Below are 23,386 nucleotides of genomic sequence, written 5' to 3'. Positions count from 1 at the left end.
ATACTGCTAAAACACGCTGCTAACCACTATAATTCTGTAAGTCGCTGGCAGATTTCACTTGCTTTAATTGGCTGATTGAAGCTTAAGTAATTAGTATAGTAATAAACCATTTATACTTTAAAATTGTTTAAAAAAAATGCATAGTAACTCTTTCCACATTTACCAGTGTTGCTATGCCTTTAATAAAACACAACTTTTTGGATTTAATTTATCGTACCAAAACAGTCCTAATGTCATGTAATCATTATAGAATTATTAAAGAAGGATTTAAATTTCTATTTTAAATGTGGATACTTAATGAGGAGTCATGAGCTTAAGTTTTTTTGCAACAAAATAAGCAAAATCATCAGACTAAGTTTAAGGTTTAAGGTATTTAAGTTAACACATTCATTACAATTAATGGACATCACAGCTATGACTGGAATGCCATCTATATCTATGCAGATAGATATAGATGGAAAGATGGATAAATAGATAGATAGATAGATAGATAGATAAAAATCACTATGGAACAAAGCTGGTGTTGTCTATACAATTACAATGGATTAAACATATAACAATAAAAGTTTTACACATTTATCAATATTTCAATATTTGATTAGAGTTTTTACCACAAGTCATGTTTTTTGCTCTAAAACTTATATACTCTAATTAGATTTACTAAAACTCCGATTTTACTTCATGTAGAAGTCAATAAGAATTGTCATAGAGAAAGTTTCGGCATTTTTTCAATAACAGTTGCTAGGCTTATTAAAATGATGATGAGTAGAATGAGATTTTTGTTTTACTGTGTTTGAGTTTATTTTTACATTTTTAGTTGATAGAGTTATCAAGATTACCAAGATTTTCATAACCATGGTGAGTTTTTGAGGTTTTTTTTGGAAAAAAACACATAAATTAGAATTTTGACAAATAGCCTTCTTTATACAATATCCAAGTTATATTCTACATATCAGTGTCCTGCCTCAACGACTACCGTCCTGTGGCACTCAACCCCATCATCATGAAGTGTTTTGAGAAGCTTCATCAAAACCCTGCTGCCACCAGCACTGGTTCCCCTACAATTCGCATATAGTCAAAATCGCTCAACAGACAATGCAATAGCCACCACCCTCCATGTCGCCCTCTCTCATCTGGACAAAAAAGACACCTATGTTTGAAGACTTCAGTTCAGCATTCAACATTATCATTCCTCAGCATCTGAAAAAGCTGAGCCTGCTTGGACTGAACACCTCCCTCTGCAGTTGGATTTTGGACTTCCTGATCTCAGTCAGTCATGATTGGAAACATCATCTCCAGAACCACCACACTGAGCACCGGAGACCCTCAAGGCTGTGTGCTTTTTACACTTCTGTTCACTCTGCTGGCGCATGACTGTGCAGCCACACACTGCACAAATCACATCATAAAGTTCGCTGATGACATGGCCGTGATGGGTCTCATCAGCAATTATGATGAGTAACCATACAGAGAGGAGGTGCAGCAGTTAACAGACTGTTGGAGAGCCAACAACCTGTCTCTCAATGTAGACAAAACAAAGGAGATGGTTGTTGACTTTAGGAAGACTAGAAGTGACCACCTGCCACTGTTTTCATCGATGGCTCTAATGTGGAGATTGTTAAAAGCACCAAATTCCTTGGTATCCACCTGGCGGAGAAACTCACCTGGTCCCACAACACTAGCTACTTAACCAAGAAAGCCCAACAGCGCCTCTACTTCCTGCGCAAGCTGAGGAAATCCCATCACCCACCATCCATACTCAAAACCTTCTACAGAGGAACTATTGTGAGCATCCTGAGCAACTGTATCACTGTCTGGGCTGGGAACTGCACTGTCATGGAGTGCAAGACCCTACAGAGGATAGTGAAGACAGCAGAGAAAATCATAGTCGTCTCTCTTCCTTCCATCACGAACATTTACACCACTCGCTGCATCTATAAAGCCACACACCCCTCACACTCACTGCATCTGGAAAAAGGTACTGAAGCATTAGGACCCTCACTACCATACTGTGTAACAGTTTCTTCCCCCAAGCCATAAGGCTCCTGAATACTCAAGGACCGGACAGATCTCTCTCTCTCACACACACTCCATCTGACCTTAATATATACCACAGCATTACACAGCCACTGTACACCATTGTATAAATAAATAGCCATTGGGTACAATTGTGCTGAGTGTGCACTATCTTGTCCTGTCCCTGCACTATGCTGTCCTGTCTTGCAGGAGTTGCATATTTTTGCACTTGCACTTTTTGTCTGTTGTCCGGTACATCTATGTTGTGTGTAGCACCATGGTCCTAGAGGAACGTTGTTTGTTTCACTGTGTACTGTGCAAATGTATATGGATGAAATGACAATAAACTCACTCTTGACTCTTGACCTGATATCATCAGTAAAATCAAGTATTTTAATTTCTATATACTGTGAGAAACATGCAGTGTTCCCTTTCCCAAACATATACTATTGATGACTAAACAGTTGAAGCTTTTTCTTCATTACACATATGACACCAACAAACCTCCTTATGCCTCCATTCTTATTACATGTATATTCAATAATATTAACCATAGAGCATTACAAACCTGATAGAAAAAAATTGCACTGTCCTGCCACTTTTTGACTGCTACTAGTAACTTTATGAGGGCTAATCCTATTGTCAGCAGTTTTGAAACTTGATACTTTGGAGATCCAAAATTATAGTTCTGATTACACTGAAACACTGATGAAACAATATGTAAAATATTATGCTTACTGTATGTAATAGTTTCCATTAAACAGTTATTTCTTTACAAATTTTAACTGCAAACATATCATTTTTAAAGACCTGCTGAAATGTGGAATATTATACTGCAAAAATAAAACCAGTAAAAAGTATTATTACATTAACTGCATACAGCAAATCTATAAAATGCTTCAACTTTTTTTTCCTGGGTTCACAAAAGCTATATTAAATATGTGCAAAAAAAACTATTTTGCACAAATTAAAAATCCCTTTGCATATTCATATTGTTTCATTGACAACTTACATTCACCTAGTAAGAAAAAAAAACATCCAAACAAAAATTCCACATTTTGCATTGTAATATTCTTTTTATTACATACTGTATTTGTAACTGGTTTTATTACTTTCCTCTCTAAATACGTTTACTCCTACCTACGTTTACTCCCCAGCTGCTTGTCCATTCTGTGGCAAAGGAGAGTCTGTGTTTCATGCTTATTTTACGTGTGCCAGACTGCAACCTCTATTGGCTCTTTTGAGGAAGCTTTACCAGCAGTTCTGGTTACACTTTTCCCCTCATGTTTATATTTTTGGACGCCCAGTATCCCGGGACAATAAAGAGAAAGACCTTCTCTCCAACATGCTCCTGGCTTTAGCTAAATTAGTCATCCATAAATCTAGAAAGCAATGTTTGGAAGGTGGGAACCCTCTGCCAGCAGAGGTCTTGTTCGAGTGCTGGTGCGTTCCCGCATCCGAGCAGAGTACACCCAAGCAGTGTTTACTGGTCGGTTGAAAGAATTTGCTGACCAGTGGGCAATAGATGGGGTACTTTGCTCGGTATCCCCAGACCTGGTTTCTGTTCAGTCAATTCTCACACTCCATATTTAAGTGCACTTTAATTTAAGTGACAGTTGTATTTTAATCAGTTAATTATCTCCTTTGAGATGTGATTAACTTTGGTGAGCAATCACTCACCTGCAATTTGAATAATATATCAGCTAATGAAAAATCAACACATTGACTGCATTTTTGTGGGGTAAAAACACAGAAATATATGTTTACCCCCCAAACCCATATATTTTTGGAAAGTACACATTCTACTGAATCTAAAATGGGTACCCATGCTTTTCTGCTCCAAACTACTGAGTCGCAAAGCTTTCCCAAAATTGTCGGTTTTGGTGAAATATCTGAAAATTGCCTCAAACCTTCAAATTCCCAGCACCATATCACCCATGTATCATTACGTACTAAGAAAAAGCACACTAAATATGATTGCCAGGGTTCCTCTGAACATTTTGGTGGCCATTGTTCATAAGTTTACCAAAGTATCTGGCATTTAGAGGCCCCAAAATGAAGTTAGCGCATACAAACAGTCCCGTGGGTAACTTCAGCTAATGAAAGATCAACACATTGACTGCATTTTTGTGGGGTAAAAACACAGAAATATATGTTTACCCCCCAAACCCATATATTTTTGGAAAGTACACATTCTACTGAATCTAAAATGGGTACCCATGCCTTTCTGCTCCAAACGACTGAGTCGCAAGGCTTTCCCAAAATTGTCGGTTTTGGTGAAATATCTGAAAATTGCCTCAAACCTTCAACTTCCCAGCACCATATCACCCATGTATCATTACGTATCACAAAAAAGCACCCAAATTGTGATTGCCAGGGGTCCTCCAAACAGTTTGGTGCCCACTGTGCATAGGTTTACCAAAGTATCTGGCATTTAGAGGCCCCAAAATGAAGTTAGCGCATACAAACAGTCCCGTGGGTAACTTCAGCTAATGAAAAATCAACACATTGACTGCATTTTTGTGGGGTAAAAACACAGAAATATATGTTTAACCCACAAAACCATATATTTTTGGAAAGTACACATTCTACCGAATCTAAAATGGGTACCCATGCCTTTCTGCTCCAAACTACTGAGTCGCAAGGCTTTCCCACAATTGTCGGTTTTGGTGAAATATCTGAAAATTGCCTCAAAGCTTCAACTTCTCAGCACCATATCACCCATGTATCGTTACGCACCAAGAAAAAGCACCCTAAATATGATTGCCAGGGTTCCTCCAAACAGTTTGGTGGCCACTGTTCATAGGTGTACCAAAGTATCTGGCATTTATAGGCCCCAAAATGAAGTTAGCGCATACAAATAGTCCTGTGGGTAACTTCAGCTAATGAAAGATCAACACATTGACTGAATTTTTGTGAGGTAATAACACAGAAATATATTTTTACCCCCCAACCCCATATATTTTTGGAAAGTACACATTCTACAGAATCTAAAATGGGTACCCATGCCTTTCTGCTCCAAACTACTGAGTCGCAAGGCTTTCCCACAATTGTCAGTTTTGTTGAAATATCTGAAAATTGCCTCAAAGCTTCAACTTCTCAGCACCATATCACCCATGTATTGTTACGCACCAAGAAAAAGCACCCTAAATATGATTGCCAGGGTTCCTCCAAACAGTTTGGTGGCCATTGTTCATAGGTTTACCAAAGTATCTGGCATTAAGAGGCCTCAAAATGAAGTTAGCGTATACAAATAGTCCTGTGGGTAACTTCATCTAATGAGAAATCAACACATTGACTGCATTTTTGTGGGGTAAAAACACAGAAATATATGTTTACCCCCCAAACCCATACATTTTTGAAAAGTACACATTCTACAGAATCTAAAATGGGTACCCATGCCTTATTGCTCCAAACTACTGAGTCACAAGGCTTTCCCAAAATTGACGGTTTTTGTGAAATATCTGAAAATTGCCTCAATGCTTCAACTCTCCAGCATCATATCGCCAATGGATCATTACGTATCACAAAAAAGCACCCAAATTGTGATTGCCAGGGGTCCTCCAAACAGTTTGTTGCCCACTGTGCATAGGTTTACCAAAGTATATGGCATTTAGAGGCCCCAAAATGAAGTTAGCGCATACAAATTGTCCTGTGGGTAACTTTAGCTAATGAAAAATCAACACATTGACTGCATTTTTGTGGGGTAAAAACACAGAAATATATGTTTACTACCCAAACCCATATATTTTTGGAAAGTACACATTCTACGGAATCTAAAATGGGTACCCATGCCTTTCTGCTCCAAACTACTGAGTCGCAAGGCTTTGCCAAATTTGGCAGTTTTGGTGAAATATCTGAAAATTGCCTCAAAGCTTCATCTTTCCAGCATCGTATTGTCCATGTATCATTACCAGCATAAAGCATCCTAAATATAAACATAGGGGTCTACTAAACAGTTTGATGCCCAATGTGCATAGATATACCAAACTATGTGGCGCACAGAGACCCCCAAATGACAATATGTATAGACATTTTCACGGCTGACGTGCTGGCTGCTGCAATATAACCACCCGGTGTGTATTATGCGACATTAGACCACCTAACAGTACAGAGACCCCAGAAAACCATATATTTTCAGAAAGTACACATTCTGACGAATCCAATATGGGTAAATAAGTGTTTCTACTGCAAACTGCCAAACTGCAAAGCAATGCTGAACATAACGTTTTTTATCAAATTTCTGAAAATCGTCAGAAAGCTTGAATTTTACCCCATTATATGCCCCACATTTCGTAACTTATCAGCATAAAACATCCTAAATATGAACGCCAGGGGTCTACTGAATACTTTGATGCCCAATATGCATAGATATACCAAACTATGTGGCGCACAGAGACCCCCAAATGACAATAGTGTATATACATTCTCACGGCTGACGTGCTGGCTGCTGCAATATAAGCACCTGGTGTGTGTATTATGTGACATTAGACCCCCCCTAACAGTACAGAGACCCCAGAAAACCATATATTTTCAGAAAGTACACATTCTGATGAATCCAATATGGGTAAATAAGTGTTTCTACTGCAAACTGCCAAACTGCAAAGCAATGCTGAACATAACGGTTTTTATCAAATTTCTGAAAATCGTCACAAAGCTTGAATTTTACCCCATTATATGCCCCACATTTCGTAACTTATCAGCATAAAACATCCTAAATATGAATGCCAGGGGTCTACTGAACACTTTGATGTCCAATATGCATAGATATACCAAATTATGTGGCGCACAGAGACCCCCAAATGACAATAGTGTATATACATTTTCACGGTTGACGCGCTGGCTGCTGCAATATAAGCACCTGGTGTGTGTGTTATGCAACATTAGACCCCCCTAACAGTACAGAGACCCCAGAAAACCATATATTTTCAGAAAGTACACATTCTGACAAATCCAATATGGGTAAATATGTGTTTCTACTGCAAACTGCCAAACTGCAAAGCAATGCTGAACATAACGGTTTTTATCAAATTTCTGAAAATCGTCAGAAAGCTTGAATTTTACCCCATTATATGCCCCACATTTCATAACGTATCAGCATAAAACATCCTAAATATGAACGCCAGGGGTCTACTGAACACTTTGATGCCCAATATGCATAGATATACCAAACTATGTGGCGCACAGAGACCACCAAATGACAATAGTGTATATACATTTTCACAGCTGACGCGCTGGCTGCTGCAATATAAGCACCTGGTGTGTGTATTATGCGACATTAGACCCCCCTAACAGTACAGAGACCCCAGAAAACCATATATTTTCAGAAAGTACACATTCTGACAAATCCAATATGGGTAAATATGTGTTTCTACTGCAAACTGCCAAACTGCAAAGCAATGCTGAACATAACGGTTTTTATCAAATTTCTGAAAATCGTCAGAAAGCTTGAATTTTACCCCATTATATGCCCCACATTTCATAACGTATCAGCATAAAACATCCTAAATATGAACGCCAGGTGTCTACTGAACACTTTGATGCCCATTATGCATAGATATACCAAACTATGTGGCGCACAGAGACCCCAAATGGATATATAGTAGATAAAATTTACAAGGCAAAAGAAAATAAGGCAGTAAAGAGTGAAATGCAAAAAAATCCATTAACCACAAAAATCAATGTTTTTTTTCCAGACTAGTGTTATCGGCCGTCAGAATCACAATTTGAATATTTTAGCTGGGCCAAACAGGTTATACGGCTAGAAACAAGTGAACACAACATATGCAGAGCTGAAAATGCAATAAAATGGCTAAAAATTCAATAAAATGGCTAACAATGCACCAAAATACCCAAAATTGCAATATAATCACTGAAATAACATACAAAAGGTATTGCACAGTACGGTTAGCGAATACACTATTCGGAATGGCAATAAAACATTTTTTTCAGCCAAAAAAAGAGACGATGCGATAAGAAAAAAAAAAAGCCACAATGCAATGTATGTGCGTGTGCGTGTGTACAATTGGTAAATTACATGTCATGTGCGTGTATGTGCATGTGTGTGTGAGTGCAGTGAGTGTAAGTGACCCCACCAATCCCCAAAAATGTATGTGTAAGTGAGTGTAAGTGTGAATCTAAGTGTGTATTACTGTAATAAGTGTGTGTTGGTGTGTTTGTGTGTGTAATTGTTGCACTAACCTGAAAAAGTTGCTGGAGACTGTTGCAGATGATCTGGAAGGGCCCCAGGAAGACATCTGCGACGTGATTCCTGTCCCTGTGCTGTGGGGGTGGAGCTGATCGCGGCAGTGTAGGCTGCAGCAGCAGGACACGTAAGTGACACGTGCCTGCTACTGTTTTGGGGCCCCTGGGCGATCGCGCCCCAGGGGCCACTCGATCCCCTGCTCTGCTCGTTGCCTAGGGGCAGGGGATCGAGGAGGAACGGAGCGAGCGGCTCTAACAGCCGCTCCTCCGCTCGAGAACCCGGAAGTGCTGCAGAACGTAGAATCTACGTTCTGTTGCATTTCAAGTACCTTTGCCACAGAACGTAGATTCTACGATCTGTGGCATTTAAAAGGTTAATATATTATATTTTCACAAAAGCCATGTTAAATAATGTCAAATGTTCAGTATGAAAAAGCTTGCATCAGTAATGTAACTTTCAGGTGTTAAAAACACGCCAGGCCAAAAATTGCCCCATGTGCACCATCAGCTTAACTGTCCTTCAGGATGAGCATCCAGGGGTTACTAGGTACAAATAAACAGGTGTGTGCATTCACATTTATTATACTGTTCACCTTACATATCTGAGTAAAGTAAGTGAAAGATAACAGCAAGCAGTTCTTTTTATGTTTGTACTTCTTTTCTGTGTCAAGTCTTGTCCTTATAATTTTCACTCTAGATATGCTTAATCTGTCATACTTCTAGAAAATGTTTATTATTAAATTAAATTAAAATCCACATTTCTAAATTAGTTGACCTCTTTGTACACATTTCAAGGATTAAACTCTCTACAATGTACACTAAAAAACCAAACAGTCGATAGATATTGGTGTGCAGGAAGAATATTCATGTCTCAATGTTTGAAGATCAATATAAGGCATTCTCTTGTAACTCAAGGCATAACCAATTTCTCCAGATTTATTTCTATGTCTATTAGAAGCACATTTTCAGCTTCTGTTGTTTGCAAATGGTCACATACTGATTAAAGTGTTTATGGAATATATTTCATGTTCATCTGAAACTGTCAGATGCTTAAAGCGAAGCTTGAAAGAAAAGATAAATTGAGTTTCAAATGCCTTTTTACTGACACAGTCTCATTTTGGAATGCATCCAATGGACCATTATATTTTCCCTTTTTTCCAGCTGTGTATATCAATAGTCCAGAAACATTTACATATATTTTTATATTAACCCACTCTGATGTTTTTTTAAACCGATTGTAAAACTATGATCTAAAACATTTAAAGTACATTGTCATAACGTAATCCCCTGATCATTTAACATCTGGAAATTATACAGATACAATTTGTAAATGTACAAATGCAGTATGGCATTAAAATTAATATATTAGAGCAGAAATGTATTCTATTCACTATTCTGCCCCCAGATATCAATAAGCAATTGTCATGGATACCTACACCACATAACATTTAGTGTAATTAACATTTTGGTATGACTTAATGACTTATTAAGTCATACCAAAACTTGCACAAGGATATACATGAATAAATGTGTAAAGGTTGTTCTCCCATTTCCCCAACCTGGAGGACTTTTTGTATTGGCCAAAACAGGGAATTAAGCACCTAGGGGATCTCTTACAGAGCGGAACATTCCTCACTCATGAAGCACTCCAAGCTAAATGTTCTACTGCAAATGTACCATTATTCAGGTATTTTCAAATCAGCCACACATTTAAGTCCCAATTTGGTATGCTTTCCCCCACCCTAACCATATTGGCAGTGGAAGAAACCCTGTCAGACGAACTACCCACTAAACTGGTATCTAAGCTTTATCGTAACATGCTTACCTTTGTTGCCCCTCCATTCAATATATCACAGGTGAGATGGCAAGAAAGTGTTCCAAAGCTCACTCAAGATGGAAAATACGGAAAATATGTATACTAGCCGAATAGCCATACGGGACAGATTAATTCAGGACAAGGTCTTCCACCAGCTCTACACAACTCCCCACCTGGTACCTATGGCCCACATAAGGTTGAGGTTCTGAGTCTTGCAGTTTTATGCTAAAATATGTGTAATAATGCATTGGAAGGGGCCCATCCCTCCCACAAAGGATTCCTGGATTAACCTAGGTAATTTGTCAATATCCAAGGTCAAACTTACATACGAAGTTTAAAAAAAGAGAGGTGTTATATTGCCCTACACATGAGCCCACTGTATAGTTTATGTGCCATATGTAAGGAAATGTAGGGGGGAAGCCGGGTATCCTTAAAAAAATTTTCAACAAAATTTCAAGTAAGTCCTATCTACTCCATTGCACTTCGTTTGGTCTGAGGTGAGGTAACAGTCAGTAAAATCAAAAACGTAGTGAATTTGCGTAGTAACACTATTTCGCCAGAGCCAAAATTCGCCTGGCATAAGAGTGCGAGTTTATCTCCTTCACTAGCGAAATTACGCCAGCAAACGTTAGTAAATCGGCCAAGTGTGGAAATGACGTAACTTCGCCCTTTAGTAAATTTGCCCCACAGTGTTTCTCTAATGTATAGTGCTGTAGGACACTGTACAGATACAAGGCTTACAAGAGTATAACATGAAAATATATTTGTATAAGTACAGGGCAAATGATGTGAAAACAACATTTGTATAGGTGAAGTGCCCTGTACTTACCCTATACCTGTGCAGAACAGTGATTTATGAACATACATGCTAAATTAACCAATAGCAACCAATCAGCAATTCATTTTGAAAAGTCAGTGTAGGGACCCATAGGGTTAAAATGCCCCTATGGCTTTAAATTTTTACACTTCCTCATTTTACCTAGTTGCTGGGCAAAAGCCCATGTATCTAGTTTACTTTCACCTATTCAGTTATTGGCCAAGAGGTGTAATGACCACTTCCTACCACACTTCAATTTAGTGCTTGGAAAGGGATTGATCATCCTCGTTGGCTGTTGGTGTCCTAACCATCTGGATGTGCCCATTAAGCCTGGGTACACCAAGGCCCAGTAAAGCTATTGCCCTAAAGGGACCAGCACCTTTAGGGGCAAATTCACTAAATGACGAAGCGCCTAACCCTAGCGTTAATTCGCTAGCGTAGCGCATTTTCGTTAATTCGCAGATTCACTAATGGACGTTGGCGTAAATTCGCTAGTGTTACTCGTGAATTATTCTGAACGCTACCTTTTACGCCAGACTTCCTTCGCCAACTCAGACCAGGCGAAGTGCAATAGAGTAGATAAGGATTTTTTATGGGTGATAGGCTGAAAAAGATCGAAAATTTTTTTGGGCCTACCCTCCTTTCCCCCTACATTTCCTAACTCATGGCACCTTAACTATACAGTGGGCACATGTGTAGGGCAAAATAAAAATTGTAATTGCTGTTTTGAAGGTTTCCCAGGCTTGTGTAGTGCTGCTACATATCCCTCCATTGTAACTTCAATTTGGCGCCATATGCAAATTAAGCATGGCTGGCGTAACTTCGCTTTGCTTGGCGAATTAATTCTAGCGCAACTTCGCAACCTTGCACTTTCCCTGAGCGCAACTTCGGATTTTAGTTAATTTGCATAGCACTGGCGAAGCAGACGCTGGCGCAACTACGAAGCTTAGTGAATTTGCTCCCTAGTGTCTGAGTCAGGGAGCAGGGAACTCCGTGAATGAGGTTAGCTAGAGACAGGTTAATATCTGTTATAGACTCTCTAGGAGAGTGAGATAGAGAGTACAGATAGTAAGAGCAGCATTGTGTTCCATCAATGATCTGTAGCAGGAAGTAGCTTCCCAAGGCTCCAAGATTGCCTTTAGTGAAGGGTGTCAGGTTTAGACTTCTTCTCCCTGACCACTCCTCTGGGTGGGATCCGTACCACATCAAGTTGACTACAGTGCCTTATCTTTGTTATAGTTCATATAGGAGCAGTGGTCAGCTCCCACCCCATCTAGATAATATCCTTAATAAATTGATAATGGGTTGTGTGAATTTTGTGGTCACAACCTCATTGCACCCCCACTTAATGTTTTTAAAAATTAGTGGTGAGCACAACTTTCCCTTGTTTGTTATAGTTCATATAGAAGCAGTGGCCAGCTCCTTGTTGTAGCTCCCACCCCTTCCAGCTATAGTCAGGTGATCCCACAGGTGGCTAAAAAAAGGGCAACCAAGTTTGGGAGTTTTACTTTTAAAGCAGCGAGTAAGTTGCAGGTAAAACTTAGTCCCTTTGTAAAATGTATAATGAAGCAATAGAATTCTTAATGAACCAGATGAAAGTTAAGTGTAGGACTGGCCATATCAGGGATGACTTTGACGTAGTTGGCCATCTTAAATATATTGCAATATATTGACAAACAATCCCTGTTTTGTTTAAAGGGAAGGCATGTTTAGTAGCTTAAGGAACAAAGTGTTTCAATGTTCTTAATATATTGATAATGGGTTGAGTGCAGAAGATCTCTTGTATTTGTCTGTGTAAAGTTTGTGTCTAGTGATGGGCGAATTTGCGCCGTTTCACGAAATTCACGAAATGGCGCCGGCGTCTCGTTTTTGACGCCGGCGTCCGTTTTTTTGACGCCGGCGGCGTCTGTTTTTTCGGAAAAATTTTTTTGACGCCGGCGAATCGCGCGAATTCGCGCCTGCTGAATAAATTCGCCCATCACTATTTGTGTCATCATTTCCTATTTTATTGCACAGTAGCCTGTGGTAGTTGTAGTTAAACTATACCACATCTGAAATCTTCCACTTAGCGAAGGCCCTAGCCTGAATTGTTGAGTCACATGTAACCCATGCTCTAAGCATTAGCTGGACATTAACTCCTTTTGGGCTGCCTATCCCAAGTTAGCGTTACATCAGCTACAAGTTAGAAAATGAAAGCAAAGGCATGGTTGCTTGCTAATAACAACTGCACATGTAGATAATTTACTATATAGATAGATTGAGGAATTGATAATTGATTAATGAAAGTGGAATGTTTGTTTGTGATTGGGTTTACGATGTGAATGGCTGAAGAGAATCCTTGGAAAGCCAAAGCAATTGAGATTGCCATAATATTACAATGGGGGGATGTAATATGTTAGCACAAAAACATTCACAAAGACAATTGCAAACACTGGCAACCAAGCTTTTTATTGCTTGTATCTTTTTTGTCTGATTTTAGACTAAATGACTCCCTTGCAAAGTTTGTGACGAATCCATTTTTACAAACATGCATAGTGTATGTAATAAAATGTTGCAATCACAGTTATATTTTTTTTTGCACCAAATTACTTGACAAAAACTCCACAGCAGCTTTTATCGCCAACCTTCAATATTGAGCAATGTAATATTTGCCAGTGAATGATTTTACATTGTGAACAGTACAACAGTTGCAAAAACGAGATTTTACACACCCCATTTGTGATTTATATTATATTCCACCTTAAGGTTTGGTTTAGTTTCATATACCATGAGTTACTAGAACTGGGATGAGAATTGGAGATATTGTGAGGTCATTTATCATTACTTGGGAAATTTGCACCTGGTTAATAATTTGTAGCAAACAGAATAATCTTTTTTTGTCAGTTGCAACATTTAATTAGTTGCTATAGGTTACTGCCCAGGTGCAAATTTGCATAGTGCTGATAAATAAATACCACAAGAGGGTTTATTTGAGGAAGTAAAAAAAAATTAAGGTTTCATAATGCTGAAGCTGGTCTTTGTTCCAAAGGGTTAAAACAGTGGTCCCCAACCAGTGGCTCGTTATATAGTAAGTAAGTTAGGTTGAAAAAAGACACACACCCATCAAGTTTAACCTTTTAACTCTCTTTTAATCTGCCTAACTGCTAGCTGATCCAGAGGAAGGCAAAAAAAACATTTGAAGCCTCTCCAATTTGACTCATAGGGGGAAATAATTCCTTCCTGATCAACTTGTACTATGCGCTATCTTCCATAACCCTGTATTCCCTCACTTGCTAATAAGCCACCCAACCCCTTCTTTAAGCTATCTAATGTATCCGCCTGTACAACTGATTCAGGGAGAGAATTACACATCATTATACAGCTCTCTGTTAAAAAAACATTCTGAATATTAAGGCAGAACCTTCTTTCTTCTAAAAGGAATGTGTGACCTTGTGTAGCTGGAAATATCTCTTGGTAAATAAAGCATTAGAGAGATTATACGATCCCCTAATATATTTATACATAGTTACCAAGTTACCTTCATATCACCCCTTAAGCACCTCTTCTCCAGTGTGAACATCCCCAATTTGGCCAGTCTTTCCTCATAGCTAAGAATTTCAATACCTTTTACCAGCTTTGTTGCCCTTCTCTGTACCCTCTCTAATTCTTTAAGTCCTGTTTAAGAACTGGAGACCAAAACTGTATGCATATTCTAGAGCCTTACCAGCGCTCTATATAGTGGAAGAATTACCCCTTCCTGTCATGTATCAATACCCCTTTTAATACAGCTCAAGACCTTATTTGTCCTTGATGCTGCTGACTGTACTGGCATTGCTTGCTACAGTCAAGTTTATTATCTACAAGGACTCCATGGTCCTTTTCCATTATGGATTTGCCTAGTGCGGTCCCATTAAGGGTATAAGTAGCTTGGATATTTTTACATCCCAGGTGCATGACTTTACATTTATCAACATTGAATCTTATTAACGACTTAGCTGTCCAGATTGCCAGTTTGTAAAGATCCTGTTGCATGGATGCTGCATCCTGGATGGAATGAATTGGTACTGTATAAATTAATTACAATACCCTCTCCTAAGTCGTGAGAATGTTGCTCACCAACCCCTTGGATGATGCTGCCAGTGGCCTCAGAGCAGGGTCATAACAGTCTTGGCTTGGAGGCAAGTTTTAGTTGCATAAAAGCCAGGTTTATGGCCAAATAGAGCTTCCTGTAGGCTGTCAATCCACATTGGGCTATCAAATAGCCAATCATATCCTTAATTTGGCACCCACAAGGAACTTTTTTTATTGTTGCTCCCCAACTCTTTTTAAATTTGAATGTGGCTCACAGGTAAAAAAAAACAATAAAAAAGGTTGGGTACCACTGAGTTAGAAGGTGCTGTTGTGTCCAATAAAACCTCCCTCTATGGAGGTTCTACTCATTATATGTCATTATTTTGAACCAGTAACTCTTTAAATTTAGGGGGTTATTTATTAGTCTAATATGTCTGAATGCCAAAAATGCAAACAATTTATTTTTTTCTATAAAATCTGAATTTTTAGTGGAAAAAGAACCTCAGACCTGCCAAGGTTGTATATAACTCAATGGGAGAGGTCCCTAAACTATTTGGAAGTTTCTGAGGTATGCTCTGAAATTACCCCCGAAAATCCAACTATTTCAAACTTTTCAGGTAAAAATCCAAAAAAAAGTAATAACAGCCCGGTGAAACATAGTCATCCCATAGGTAGCTTTAGTGTCAGAGAAACTCTGACCTATACATTGGGGAGGCAAAACAATGGCTCACCTAGTGAATGGCTCAACATAGAAGGGTGAACTTTACAGAACAAGACTCAGCTGTCTTTCTACACCTTAAAGACATGGCACACTCCTTTGAAAATAACAATGCCCATATCTTGGATAAAGAAAACATCTGATTTGAAAGAGGCGTGAAAGAGGCGATTCATGTCAAGGTGGAGAAACCATCCCTGAACAGAGAAGGGAGCCTTCAACACTACGGGGCACATTTACTAAGGATCGAACTGAATTCTAATTGAATTTTCAAATTCAAAATACTTCGAATTTCGACATAATTTTTGGGTACTTTGACCATCGAGTAGGCCAAATTAGACTTTGATTTGATGTGAAAATGCTTCGACTATTCGACCATTCGATAGTCGAAGTACTGTCTCTTTAAAAAACTTTGACTACGACACTTTGCCGCCTTAAACCTGCAGAATTGCTATGTTAGCCTATGGGGACCTCCTAGAACCTATAGCCAGTATTTGGCTAAGTATCTTTTTATCCAAAGTACGATCGCACAATCGTAGTACGATCATAGTATGATCGTACAATCTTAAAAATCCTTCAAATTCGACTTTGAATGTCGGACTAGCCTATTCGATGGTCGAATTTCGTTTTTTTCACTTCAAAATTCGACCCTTGATAAATCTGCCCCTACCTGTTCTGTTCTAAAATTTGTACCACAGTGGTTGAAGAACAATTCACATATCCGATCATGCAACTCTCACAAATAACACCTGTTTCTAGGAGCTGCATGATACCTTGGTAATCCTATGACCGTAACTACAAAGCAATCACAACCTGTGAGTTTCAGATGTCACCTCTATTGCCATTGTGATTGGATAAGTGGAAGAGTTTATATGCTAAGGTCTTCCCATACCAGTCAATCGAACTGAAGAAGCTGCTTGGATGAGTAGAGAAACATCTCCAATGATTACTCAGCATGTCCAGTTGTTTTAGAATTACCTATACTTACTTATACCATGACCTAGATGAATGAAAATCTTCATAGTTATATTAAAGAAAGTTATTTTACTAGGTTAAATAATGATATAAACAAAACCAATATTTACAATACTTACCATGCATAATTAATTATGCAGTCTACATTATTGTTACCATCAAATAAACAGAACACAGAGGAAATGTGGAGGTCATTTGCCTTCTCTCCATTTGGCCCATTATGGCTTTCATCTGAGTCAGCTGTTGGCTCATTCTCACATCTTTACTGCAGTCTGCCAGCACATACAATCTCCAGCACATGCCCCCAACTCAAATAGTTAGATAGGGACGACAGAAAAACATAACCTGCTGATTAAGTTTCCTGCATACAGTTTCTTGCATTCAGTTTAAGGCTGCTTTAGCAAATAACTGAACTACAATTCTCAGGAAAAACTTTGATACAGATAATTTGGTTTCTTTTTAGAAACTGGTTCTATAATTAATATTTTTATTGACCTTATACAGTGTATACAAACAATAATAATAACATACATATAAAAATAAGAATAGCAAACTCCAATATAAGCAATTTCTTTCAAGCTACTCGTGAATACAGAGCTGTTTAATACATGCAGTGCTATATTTATGGGGGAGCAAAGATCTGTACACATTTCCTTTTATTAAATTGTAAGTGGGACTTTTTTCCTAATGCAATGCTTCATATTGTATCCTTTGCAAGATGAATACATTAAAAACATCTTCCAGGTTACCTTCAGAATTCTCCCAAGGATCACCATTTATTAATTCATTTATGCAGGTTTGTCTGCACACAAAACTTCTTAAAGTATCTTAGCTTTTTATTCTGAAAGTGATTTTTTATTCTGAAAGTATTTGCACAGATACCTGCCCTACAGGGGATATTTCAGAAATTCTAAGATCTAAACAGTACAAAATCCCAAACCTGTGATGTCGTTATCCTTTCCACACAGAGCACATTCTAGTCTTCTTATGTTTCTTATATGCAGATTTGTATAAAAACAAAACACAGCCAAAATTTGCTCTGATTTTTCCAAAAAAATGTTCTTCTTCAACAAAATCAACATGCTGTAGAACAATCTCATAGTAAGAAGGAAATAATCATAACTTCATGCAGCTTTTTGCATGTTCAGAATCCTGAGTAAAAAAAAGTAGCAAAGCTAGAACTTTTATATGGGCATATGGGAAACATAGACAATATCATGACAATTAAAAAGTGCTTGTTTAAAAAACACAAAATGGACAATGACTCCAATGCATTTGATGAGAGAAAAACTGCGGCAATGAAAAACACCCCACTCCAATGCATTTAGATAAATTTCAGCGTTTTAACAAATTTTTCAGTGCTTTCAAAAATGTTTCACCAAAGCAAAATCTGTTCGAGTTTAGCGTATATTTCAGTGTAAAAACAAAAGTAAAAGTATTTAAAAATATTTATCAAAGAGTGAGGTTAGAGATGGCCAAAGTCCGCTGCTGTGAAACTCTGCCACTCTCCATTCATTTCTATAGGATTTTGAAAGCCATATTTATCAAAGGGTGAATTTTCACTTTCACCCATTGATAAATACTCTTTTAAGAATCTCATAGAAATGAAAGGAGAGTGGCAGAATTTCACTCTGATGGATTGCAGCCATCTCTAACTTTACTCTGATTAATTTACCCCATGGAGTTTTAATGCACCAGATGGTCCTCTCAAGCTGCCTCCTCTTTTCCTGCTGTTTGAGGTATGTATGTACTCTAAAGGCAGTGATATTCGTATTAGTGAAATAAAGAGAAAACAAGTCCATAGCTTTTTCCTCTATGTTCATTGTTTATTCTTGGAGGGCCTACAACAGTATGCTATCCATCCTGCAGTAAGCTAGTGGAGCATCAGATGTATTACAACTGCCATGTTCATTTGTCTGTTGCAATGAAGACTTTCCTAGCTTCCCATGTTATGTTTTTAGTAGAAGTAATTCAACTGAACAAATGTTAAGCCCCAAAATGAACTGTTTAAAATAAAAAATACTTAAAACTGCCATAAAAATAGGTTACACACCACAAAATCTCTTTTTCACTCCCTCCCTTAAAACTTATTAATGCAAATGGTCCATGGGTGCCCCTTGAAATAGATCCAGTCACAATAGATTAATCTAAATCTGTCCCTAACTTTAAATAACAATTCTTTTTTTTTCTCAAGCCATCGTAGGAGACAGCCACAACATTTGGAAACCTAAAGCTAAAATTTTAAAAGAAAAAAAATGTAATTTCTTCTTTTCCAAAGTCAAATTTGTCAAAATGTTGGTGCATTAGTGCTTAGCAACAAGTACTTAAAGTGTTTCAGTGCAAACAAAATTAGTTGCTTCAGCTCTATGAATAAAAAACATAAAGGCAAGTGAAGAATCTATTGCGGCAGCAATTATGTTGTATATGTTATTATCTATAAAAGAAAAAAGATGTGCTTGAGTAGAATGATACCATAGATGTTTTAATTTTTTTCATTTATTTTACATCAGTTGTCAGCACGGTCATCTGCATTTGTACGAGAGTATTTACGTTAAAGCAAAAATCAAATATTCTTTTTCAAAGAAGGACTCCTTTAGCGTTAATTTTTAGTCAGATGGCAATTAAAGTATAGTCATAACAATATAAAGCTTTCTTGCATACACAACTTACCACAAAACATTGGTGCTCAGCATATTTTACCTAATTCTAATAAACTATTGATGGATGTGTGGCTTAGGAGGGAATTCAAATGAGAACATGTGGCAAACATTTATTTTTTCAGAATCCTTTAATTTGAAGTCTGTTCTGGTGCCATGCTATTTATAAATATACATAAAAAGTTACAGGTAGGTCATGCTGGTCATTTTTCAATGATAGGTTTGCTGCTGTAAATAAGTATTTGAAGTTCCCAAATCTGACTCTTTTGTCAACCTGACTGTCCCTAAACCTGTCTGTGTCTGTCATTAACGACTATTGCAGCACAAATATGGCAGCCCCTCATAGAGGAACTTGATGGATCTGATAGGTAATTTAAAGCATTAGGAGGTACTTTTATGGCAAAATGATAAAGCTGGTGCAAAGACAAGGTTATGATATATGTAAAAACAGTTAAATTTCAGGTGTCTGTATCCCATTAAGAAAGATGTTATGAGCTGGAGACAATGAATGGAAGCATTAAACCATGAGCAAAGACAGTCAAGCCTGGAGTTTTCATCTTTAGAGAAAAAGAATGCATGACTATAGTATATTAGAAGACATTATAGACATAGAGTAGGGAATATTTTATCCTATAGAAAAGATCAACAAACCAGAAGCCACCCATTTAGACTTGAGGAACTGAACTTTTGTTTGAAGCAGTGAAGATGGTTCTTCACAGTGCGGGCAGTAAGGTTGTGGAATGCCAGTAAGGTTGTGGAATGCCCTGCTGGGTTGTAATAGCACACATTAAGGCCTTTAATAGGAGTTTTGATGATTTCTTAAATAAGCATGATATCCAAGGGCATGTGGGATCTTACAATCTAAAGTTAGTTTGGTATATGTATTTAATATATAATTTATACATTAGTGTATAGCTCTGTATATGTACAGTATGTGCACTAGGGTGTGTTCCAAGATTGAATTTGATATTTTTTCAACCCTAATTAACTATGTATTTATGTAACTATGAAACTATGAATGCTTTGTGTGATGTTACCTTCACTCAACTAGCAATAACAGGAAAGGCTCTGTTTGGCCCACCAAGAAGAATTTTTGTGAACCAACTCATTTTATTTTTAGCGATGTAGTATTTGCCTTTAAGGCTACAACAAAAAATAAATGAAACATGTTCTTCAATTTAAAAATATAACTTTAGTTAGAGGTAGAGCTATTTCTTATTATGGGACTAAAATATTATCAAGTATTATTATTTTCAGCAACATTAGTCAGCTTCAGAACATGAAACAGAGACAATAGTTTATGATGCTAATTAGCAACCATGATTGTTGTCTGCCATGGTGTTAATGACACTGATTTCTTATTTCTTATTTTAAATCTAGAAATTATGCATTCATCAGCTATCATTACCATTACTCCTACCTTCAGCAGTCATATTACTTCTGGCCTCCTCCTCACCAGCTGATAACATTTTTACAGTTTTCTTCCCCAATTAGCAAATCGTCCCTTCCCTTCCCTCTTCTCATTTTGTTTTGACATCAATCTGGCTTCTATTACCTGCTGCTGCTTATGGATTTTTAGTTAAAAATATCTACAGCTCTTCTGAACCAAAATTTGGATGAGGCAGTATGTGTATTTGTAATAATCAGCACTAGTAAGATAAAGATCATTCCCTGAAGAGAAATGGACTTTCAGTATGTTTCCCTGCAGTCTGAGAAGCATCAAGCTGCAATGAAAATGTACAAACAAAGTCATATCCCTAAACTGTGTAAACATAAACACAATGAAATTATAATAAACTAAAAAAAAAAAAAATTTACCTCGACACACACGTGGTTATATATGCATAAAAACCAGAAAAAAACATTAGGAAGTATGTTTTTATGTGTGGTTTTCCTTTTTGATAGTCTATCATAGGGCAGATTTTCTATAGCTAAGAGATAAAATATGTGCAAAATTGCAACTTTTCATACATAAATACACTTTCTTGCATTTATTATAACAAACACAATGCACCAATTTTCCTGTGGTGCCTTCTTTTGAGGTGCAAAGTGCAACACCTATTGGAGCTAGAGAGGTGTTTACCTAACTCCTTTCTTGACAAGGTAATAGGTAAAAGGCTACCTTTGTGTTTGCCTAGATGTGTTTGCTGTTGCTCCAATGAAATTGGAGTACAGGTATGAGACCTGTTTTCCAGAATGCTTGGGACCTGGGGTTTTCTGAATAATGGATCTTTCCTTAATTTGGATTTCTACTAAAAAATCATGTAAACATTAAATAAACCCAATAGGCTGGTTTTGCTACCAGTTAGGACTCATTATATCTTAGTTTGGATCAAGTACAAGGTACTGTTTTTATATAACAGAGAAAAAGGAAATCATTTTTAAAAATTTGGACTATTTAGATAAAATGGAGTCTATGGGAGACAGCCTTTCCGTAATTTGGAGCTTTCTGGATAATGGCTTTCCAGATAACGGATCCCATACCTTTACTAGAATCGTGTATTTAGGTATCAGATCCATTATCCATAAACCCGCTATCCTAATGGCATCAAAACAGACTAAATTGTAATCAAATCATTCAAATTATTTTAAATTATTTCCCTTTTCACTTTAATAGTAAGGGTTAATCCACACGAGGAGATTCGGGGAAATTTAGTCACCTGGCAACTAATCACCTGGGCGACAATCTCCCCGAAATGCCTCACGAGAAAACCTTGGCGACTTCGGAAAACAAGATTGTCGCCCAGAAGAAGAGGTGATTAGTCGCCAGGCGACTAAATCTCCCCGAATCTCCTCGTGTGGACTAACCCAAAAACAGTACCTTGTACTTGATCCTAACTAAGATAAAATTAATCCTTATTGAAGACAAAACAATCCTGTTTGGTTTAATTAATATTTTAATGACCTTTTAGTAGATTTAAGGTATAGGGATCTAAATTATGGAAATATCCCTTATCCAGAAAACCTTAGTTCCTATGCCTATACTCATTTTCAACCAACATGGCATCCCTTTCCTGGTGCAAAGTCTATTTACTAACTGGCAGTATACACATTTTATAGCTGGATTGCACAATTTTGTTTAAAATTTAGGGAAAAGGTTGCATGGCAAATAGCGCATTTTTTTTTTACTTCCCTAAATAATTAGTTCTAATAATAATAGAGAAATAAAAGAGAAATGCCCAGTAGTTAAATCACACTACAAATGATAGTACTAATAGTGCCCCTTGGATTACCTATCCTACCTCTTTAGCTTTAGAGGTCTAAGGGGAACATTAAAAAAAAAAAAGTTAATAAGGGTTTTTATTTACTGCTGGTAGCAAATAGCATTTTTTTTTTCTCCTTTCCCTCTTTCTTCTAATTAAGGGGGAGGGGTTAATCAGGTAAATTCTGAACAGGCTTTGAGTGCTCTGGTTGAAATCTTACACTTGTTAAGGCAAAGCGAGTGTGGGAGCTGCTTAGCGAGTGTTGCATGTGATCGAAGTGTTGCATGTGAATTAAGTGTTAAGCAGCGTTAAAAACCTTAAGGCGTTTAAAACTGAAAAGGTGTTGGTGAGGAATTACATTTGGGAGACTGTAAGTACCCAGTGTAAATATGAGTGGGTTTGCTGGTATTACTCAGTGTGTGTCTTGTCACATGTATGTGGTGTTGGAGCAGCAGTTCCATGCAGTATTTACATGTGAGAGATGTCGGTGGGTTTTCATCTTGGAATCTGAGCTGCAGACTCTAAGGGGTGAACTTGCAGCACTGAGAGCATCGGCAAACGAGGGGGAGGAAAGGAGGCTCGCAGAGCAACCACTGGCAGGGGCTAGTGGAGTGGAGGGAGGAGAAGGGGCAGTGGAGGCTAATGAGGGAGGAAGGTTTGTGACAGTCAAGAGGGGAAGTAGGGGACAGAAGAGTAGGGGGGCTGGTCCACAGTTTGTCCAAAACAGCAAATTCGCCGTTTTGGCTGAAGATGCTGGGGAGGAAAACTCCGAACTGGCGTGTATGGAGCAGGCTGACTCTCGGAGCACCCCGGAAGGCAGTGGCTCTAATACGGGTGGTGGGGGAGTGCAAGGAAGGAAAGGCAGGTTCTAGTTATAGGGGATTCAATTATTAGAAAGGTGGATAGGGTAATCTGTCGCAAGGCCCCTACATG

This window comes from Xenopus laevis, chromosome 7L (genome assembly GCF_017654675.1).
Source record: "Xenopus laevis strain J_2021 chromosome 7L, Xenopus_laevis_v10.1, whole genome shotgun sequence".
Classification (NCBI taxonomy): Eukaryota; Metazoa; Chordata; class Amphibia; order Anura; family Pipidae; genus Xenopus; species Xenopus laevis.
Note: the sequence above shows the minus strand (reverse complement) of the source record.